Source organism: Colletes latitarsis, chromosome 2, assembly GCF_051014445.1.
Source record: "Colletes latitarsis isolate SP2378_abdomen chromosome 2, iyColLati1, whole genome shotgun sequence".
NCBI lineage: Eukaryota > Metazoa > Arthropoda > Insecta > Hymenoptera > Colletidae > Colletes > Colletes latitarsis.
This window is the reverse complement of record NC_135135.1, coordinates 16,157,525-16,164,956: the sequence shown is the minus strand read 5'-3', so window position 1 is coordinate 16,164,956 and position 7,432 is coordinate 16,157,525. Positions and strand designations below refer to the sequence as shown.

Below are 7,432 nucleotides of genomic sequence, written 5' to 3'. Positions count from 1 at the left end.
TAAAAATAGTAGATAACGCAGTGGACGTCGGATAGAGAAAAAAAGACAACATGTCGGGAGGTAGCAATTTGAGCAGTTCCGATAAATCTTGGTAAGATAATCGTGGTACATACAAACGCGGTAGTTTCCGTTTGTAAAGCAATCTCGGGTTCCCCTATTCAGCATCCTACCTTTTCCTAACTGGAATCGATGAATCAAGCGAGCGGTTACGCAGTTAACAAGATTTACGAGAATTTCGATCGATGGGACACGTATCCCTTAACGTCATTAGCAGCTGGAAACTTCTTCCAGCGACTTTCGATCGACCATTTCCATCTCTTGGGAGGCGAAGTTGTCCCCGCCGACGAAAAGTCCCATCGAGAGACTCGAGCCACGCTTGTCCCGCGCTTGGAATGCGAGTTCCTGGGTCGCTCGAATATCAGAGAACGCTCAGAAAAACGCCAGCTGGCTTCTTCGTGATGCGGAATACTTCCTCGAAGCGAGAACGACTGTTGTGTCTGGTTTGTCCACGTATACAGAATCGTTAGGCGCTTTAGCTATTGATGTTCTTTAGTTTCTTTTGGAAACCGCCTGAGCTCTTGTCGCGCTCAATCTAGTTACTGCTTCCTACGGCTGTCGTTTAAAACAGCGCTTTTTAAACCTTTTTCCCGATCGCGAACACTCTTCGTAACAAGAAATTATCAATCGTACAGTTTCGTGAAATTTTTTAATATTATGGAGCACAACGGACCGTTTTTGGAATTGGTATTTGACTCGTGACGAGACAAACTAATCTAATTTCTGGTATATTGGAGTATAATGTTTGTAAAACAATTTTTTAAGGTTCAGGTAATTATAAAATTGAGCAGTAAAGTTTCCTCTTTATAACGGTTCCGTACAAGTTGATATGAGAGACTATTTTGCTCGAATATGATCTTTTTATTCGCTAGGATTGCTGTTTGGATCACTGTGCAGCATTTTTGTGGTATTTCGTTCGTGAGAAATTGAACGGTATTCGAACGAGTACCACTAACATTGAAATAGGTTGGGTACTCGAGCATTAACGTACAGGTTGAAGGGGTCCCACCACTATGGCAAAAATTCATTTGAATACCGGGCGACATTTCTACGATATTTCGTTCGTAAGAAACTGGGCGGTATTCGGATGAGAAATACTGAGCTTGAAAAGAATTTGGCACTTGGGTATTGATATATGAGTCGAGGTATTTCCTTCATTACGGGAAAAATTCGTTTAAGTCGTGAGTAGTATTTTTTCGGTATTTTCTTCATATAAAATTGGACGGTATTCAAACAAATAGCACTAAAATTGGAATGGATTTGGCACTTGGGTACTGATATGTGGGTTGAAGGAGTCTCATCATAATGAGAAAAATGCGTTTACATACCAAGTAGCACTACTACGGTACTTCGTTTGTATTGGACGGTATTCAAACAAGATCCGCTGACATTTTAATAGCAAAACCGAAATGAATCGAACACTCAGGTTAGAGGAGTCCCATCACTACGGAAAAAATTCGTTTAAATACCAGGACGACACTTTTATGGTACTTCGTGAGAAGCACGACGGTATTCGAGTACGTGAATTGTTGAAATGGGAATGAATCGCTACTCGAGTATCGTTGGACCATAGGAAGAAGTTGTTTTGAATACCGTGGCGGCACTTTGGAAGTACTTGGTAGGAAATTAGACGGTATTCGAGTACGGGAATCGTTAAAATGGAAACGAATCACTACTCGAGTATCGTTGGACCAAAGGAAGAAGTTGTTTTGAATACCGTGGCGGCACTTTTGAAGTACTTGGTAGGAAATTGGACGGTATTCGAGTACGGGAATCATTAAAATGGGAGTGAATCGCTACTCGAGTATCGTTGGACCAAAGGAAGAAGTTGTTTTGAATACCGTGGCGGCACTTTTGAAGTACTTGGTAGGAAATTGGACGGTATTCGAGTACGGGAATCGTTAAAATGGAAACGAATCGCTACTCGAGTATCGTTGGACCAAAGGAAGAAGTTGTTTTGAATACCGTGGCGGCACTTTTGAAGTACTTGGTAGGAAATTGGACGGTATTCGAGTACGGGAATCATTAAAATGGGAACGAATCACTACTCGAATATCGTTGGACCAAAGGAAGAAGTTGTTTTGAATACCGTGGCGGCACTTTTGAAGTACTTGGTAGGAAATTGGACGGTATTCGAGTACGGGAATCATTAAAATGGTCATGAATCGCTACTCGGGTATCGATAGATCAAAGGAAAAAGCCGTATTGAATACTGTAGCGGCACTTTTGTAGTACTTGGTAGGAAATTGGACGGTATTCGAGTACGGGAATCGTTGAAATGGGAACGAATCGCTACTCGGGTATCGTTGGACCATAGGAAGAAGTTGTTTTGAATACCGTGGCGGCACTTTGGAAGTACTTGGTAGGAAATTGGACGGTATTCGAGTACGGGAATCGTTGAAATGGGAATGAATCGCTACTCGAGTATCGTTGGACCAAAGGAAGATGTTGTTTTGAATACCGTGGCGGCACTTTTGAAGTACTTGGTAGGAAATTGGACGGTATTCGAGTACGGGAGTCGCAAAGATTGAAATGGATCGTGCACTCGTGTATTGACGGGTTAAAGGTGAGACAGCGACGCGACGGGCATCGAGTGCGAAGTGCGTGAAACATCGGACTGACCGAGGCGAAGTGGAGGCTAGTAGCGAGTCCAAGAGATAGACCGGTGAACTGGACGCGGTGCATTCGCCGCGCAGGATGCGTATCGCATGCTAAATATAAAAGCAACTCGCTGGTAGAACGGAGCGGCGTGGTGCGGCGTATGCCTACGCCATCTTGCATGGAAGAGTCATTTGCGTTAGTCCTGCCCACAGAGGGCAGCCTGGCTCCGCCTCCAGTTGCCGGTTGTACATAAGCAGAACCATCTTTATTACCCTCGGGCACTAACCGTAAAGAAGCGAGTCGAGGGAAGCGGCGTTCCCGAGCGGGAAAGAGAAGTCCGAGCTGGGCTGCGTCGGAGTGTATTGTCGCGCACACCGCGAAAGAACCCTGTTCGTGAGCAAGTACCGAAAGCCGAAGGGTGGGCAGTACGTCTCTCGTGGAGATCGAGTGGCCGTTTCAGGGATCGGCCCGAAGAATTATGGTATGAAGTGGTGGGGCATGACGGTGCCGTAGGCATAGTTTGTCTTTATAACGTCTGCGCGGCCGCGGCTGAACTTCAAACGAGCCGCTGATGGCTCAAAGTGGCTGACCGGGATATAAATCCACGGCCCACCTCGCTCGTCTGCTCGGATTTTCTCTCTCCTTTGCTCTCGTTTCTTCTCTCCGCCGCGCTGGATCCTCATCCTTTCAAGCTGCTTTGGCTTTTGCGCTCTCGTCCTGGCTACGCTTCTGCCCTGATCTCCGTGTTCGAACATCACCGACGATTCGGCTTCTTCTCCCATCAGGACATATATTTCTTCCCAAAACCGTCCGCGTACCAGTGGGTCAAACGAGTCTACGTGCAATACGAAAACTGAGCTCCGAGTACTTTGGAGTAACGAGTACAGAATTCCAGGAGAAATTTATTTTACTGTACTCGGGATTCGCTCAAACTCAGGGACTCGATACCGGTATTATTTCAGTAAAACTATACCGAAAGAATACCCAAATACCGGTACTCGGAGTCTGAATACCGTAGTATTTTGAGGTATCATTTGCATCCAACATTTCTACTGACGTTCTTGATAGACTGTTTATGTTATTATTATTAGAAAATTGTAATGGAAAACGTAAACAGTTGTATTATGTTTCCATGAAAAGCAAAGATTAAGTCCCCAGGGTATCTACCTCAGCGGATATTTAAAATTTGTTACGTGAAAGATAGTGAAAAGAAAATGGGAAAGAATAAAGGAAAACGGCGAAGCGGGAGTCGCAGAAAAGTGGGAAAAGATTTCATGGTGGTCGTTGGGCGCCTCTTAATTTATGGTCGGTGTGGTCCTAACCGTCGAACTGGTGTCTGGAGTACGTATTTCAATTGTTGGAGTGTACCTGACATTGGCTGCGGTTCGATAAAGTTTCCAGTGAAAATTAATATCTTATAACTATCCACGCCCCAAGTGACTATCGATAAATTGAAAAATCCGAACAAACAACTCGAGCGACTTTGTTACAATATTAACTACTCTAAGAAAATTAGAAATGAGGTGTCGAAGCAACTATATTTTTGTTATGATACTTAAAATAAGGGGGAGTTTTAGTTTTGGTAGTTTTCACGAACAATTGTTTAAATAAAATGGCGGAGATCGGTCGTCCTGTGGCAGTTTGTCACGTTTGAGCGATGCCCGGTGCTATCGCGAGGAGCAAAGAGTTTAACCAGCTTTTTCTTTCGCACATTCAACATATCTGGCATTATCAGCGGACTGCTAGTTGACAAAGCACGATCATTATTCAAAAGGACGCGAGCGTGGAGGGCGACGAGCAGTTTTGTAGCGGAAGACATTGGACAAATGGGGTTGTTCCGTGGACAGGCAGGTTATCTCGGTCAGTTGTCGAGTAGCCACCCCACTAAATCACTCAGTTCTCGCCCTCCAACCCGACGACCCCTGCCGTTGGCACCCTCAATCTCGATAATGTCTGAAAATCTCGGCGTGTCACACTTGTTCTGAATTCTTTAAGAATTGCTACTTTAAATCTACCATTTTCCGTCAGGGCAACTAAGATATACGTCCCCCTACGTCTCCAGTCACCGGAACGCTTTTCATTTCAAAATCTATTTAAAAAAGAATTTAAATGAAAAATCAAGCAAATCAAAATCGATTACGTTTCACTTTGTAAGAGAAAATCAAAATGGTACAGCTTGAAATCGTGTTGTTCATCATTGCAACGGAATTAAATATTCCATAATTATTATTTAACAAAAAAATTGTACCCAAAGAGATATAGAAAAATGTGTAGATGCGAAGGTATTTTCGTAAAAGTAGAATTGAAATAAATTGAAGGAAAATTAGACGCAATATTCCCTCGTTTGTAGACCGATCTTTTCCCCCACCGAGAACGTTTATTCTATTTCCAATAGAAATATCTATATACAACACTTTTAACAATTTTGCGTTCCATTCTCGCCTGATAAATGATAAATATTCGCTCGGTTTTGCCATAATTCTTAAAGAAGGTTACCGATTATCGCGTATTACAGTTATTATGTCCCGATAGCGAAACGGAGTGCATTAACTGTTGAATGAAGTATGGTGGACAGCGCAAGGATAGTATGAAGTGCATTACCGTTTATTATGTGCTAATGAGTGTGCATAATTCTACAAAGACGTATTCTACCAGAGTGCTTTTAAATTGCTTTGCCGAGCTTCGTAGTACACATCAGTGGAAGTTTCCTTTGATGCATATTTAACAATGCGTAAAATTCAAGAATGTTAGGTTCTATTAACCTTTTCTTTATTATAGACGAAGAAAATTTCCGATTTTACGCTCGACTTACGCTCGTGCTTAACAATGTATAAAGTCTACCCTCTATTATTTATTTCTTAACCGTTCGTTTATTATTTATAACCTGGCGACGAGATAATTGAACACACGAATTCCTTTTATAATTATTATTTTCTTTTAAGACGTATTAACGTGAAGTTCCAGAGTCATCGACGACAAGCTACTGCCCCACGGAGCCCCCAAGACGTGTCTACAGATTACGACGGCCCTGAGTACGTCGACTAAAGCAAGGTGTTGAATATTTATTTGCTAAATAAATACGACAGAGTTTCGACCTAAGTGTGTATTTAATTAATGTAATTTTGCAAAACGAAAAAAGAAACGAGACGCTCAGGGGGTGCAATAAACGAGTGCCAGTGGATACAAATTTTCATTAAAAATACAGACAATGCTTATTGTCAAGACGAGGAATACCAGTTGTATTGTCCTGACAATTAAACTTTTTACCTGGATGTATAGTACGTAACGAAAGAAGCAACGGTGTTTCGCGGACAAAAAATGGTGATTTCCCATAAATCAGACCATCGTTGAAACAGAAATTAATCAGGTAGAGTGCAGAGGTACGGGATTATCAGCTTTCATATCAACACTGCGGTTTCGCCCTGTCGGGATCCCCGAAGTCCTCACCCACACCCCCGTTTTGGATCGGGGGTAGGATAGTGTTGGCGGCACGGAAATGGATCGTTGGCCTCGAGGGTGTAGGTGGATACGTACGAATTGAGAAAGGGTGGGTTTTCTCTCTGTCTGTTTCCCTCCCCGGTTTTCTCTAGCTCGCGTTCGCACTATCTGCTCTACTCTCACCCTGTCGAGCTCGTAAAGTAATCGGGCGTTTATTCGCCACGCTGTCGGGGACAAAGTGTGCTGCGCTCCCTGTCGACTGCTGCCATTTGTCTTCCGACGAGGAAACCTAAGACTACGATCCTTTTTCGCTGTTACGCGAACACTATGAAAGGTTAATGCCAAAGATTCCTCGAAACTTTCCTCCCCCTCGACCCTACCGAACGACACACACCACTCCCCGAAAACTCGTTACAAAATCCCTCTGTGGACCGTTGTAAACAAAATGGGATGTAAAGGATAATAATTATTCGGTCGATGGAAGCGTTGAAATCTGGGTTACCAGGGATTTTATATTAGACTTTGGTTAATTTTTCGAGAAAAAAATTCGAGACAATTTTTAATTTCCAACATACTGTGCTGAATCTATCCGCGTCAGTCTGTTCTGTTCGAGACAATTTGTTATTGTTTGTTTGAGACAGTTTGCTATTGTATAGAAAAATTTTACCCATCTATCGACGATCCCCACGTTCTGTTTGAGACAGTTTGTCATCGTTCGTTTGAGAGAGTTTGCTATCGTATAGGAAAGTTTTACCCATCTTTCGATGATATTCCATCATTATATACGAAGCACAATCCCTCACAAGTTGTACACCGTATGTCCACATCGGTTTGACGACGTATGTACAGACTAGGTTTGCTTCTGATCGGCAGTTTAGACTTCAGTCCTGACGGCCAACGTTCATTCCAAGATATTTGCGGTCGTCGGATGGAAGGGTAGGCCCCGAAATAATATTGAAATTTCCCGAAAGGCCTCGCGTGCATCGCGTGGCACGCGTTCAAATTGATTGTCGGCGTAGTTTTCTGGCAGACTCGTAAATGGAGCCGCAAGCTCGTCAAGCACCGAGCGGACACGAAGACAAATGAGGGAACGCTAATTGCCGCTATCGTTCGGCAGCGATTCCCCGCGAGCATTTATCATCGGAAAGAAGTTCCCGTGGCGTTGGCCTTGGGCGAAAAGTTGAAAGAAGGGATCAGAGGGACGCAGCCCGATTGCTTCTTCGTAACTCTCTTTCACTCCAGAGAGCCGGATTGGTATCGAAGCGATATATCTCGGGATTGGCTTCGCAGTGGCGGATAGTCTGCATCGAAGCAACGATAGGGGAAAGGGGTGCCA

General features: G+C 43.6%; 1 long non-coding RNA gene across 1 annotated transcript; it reads left to right on the top strand.

The window, feature by feature from the left end:
* The first annotated feature begins 2,817 nt into the window (after positions 1–2,817).
* LOC143351595 (uncharacterized) lies at positions 2,818–7,116 on the top strand. Its single transcript, XR_013081775.1, has 3 exons — positions 2,818–3,139; positions 5,617–5,709; positions 6,970–7,116. It is a non-coding gene; the product is annotated as an uncharacterized LOC143351595 (long non-coding RNA).
* Positions 7,117–7,432: the final 316 nt, after the last annotated feature.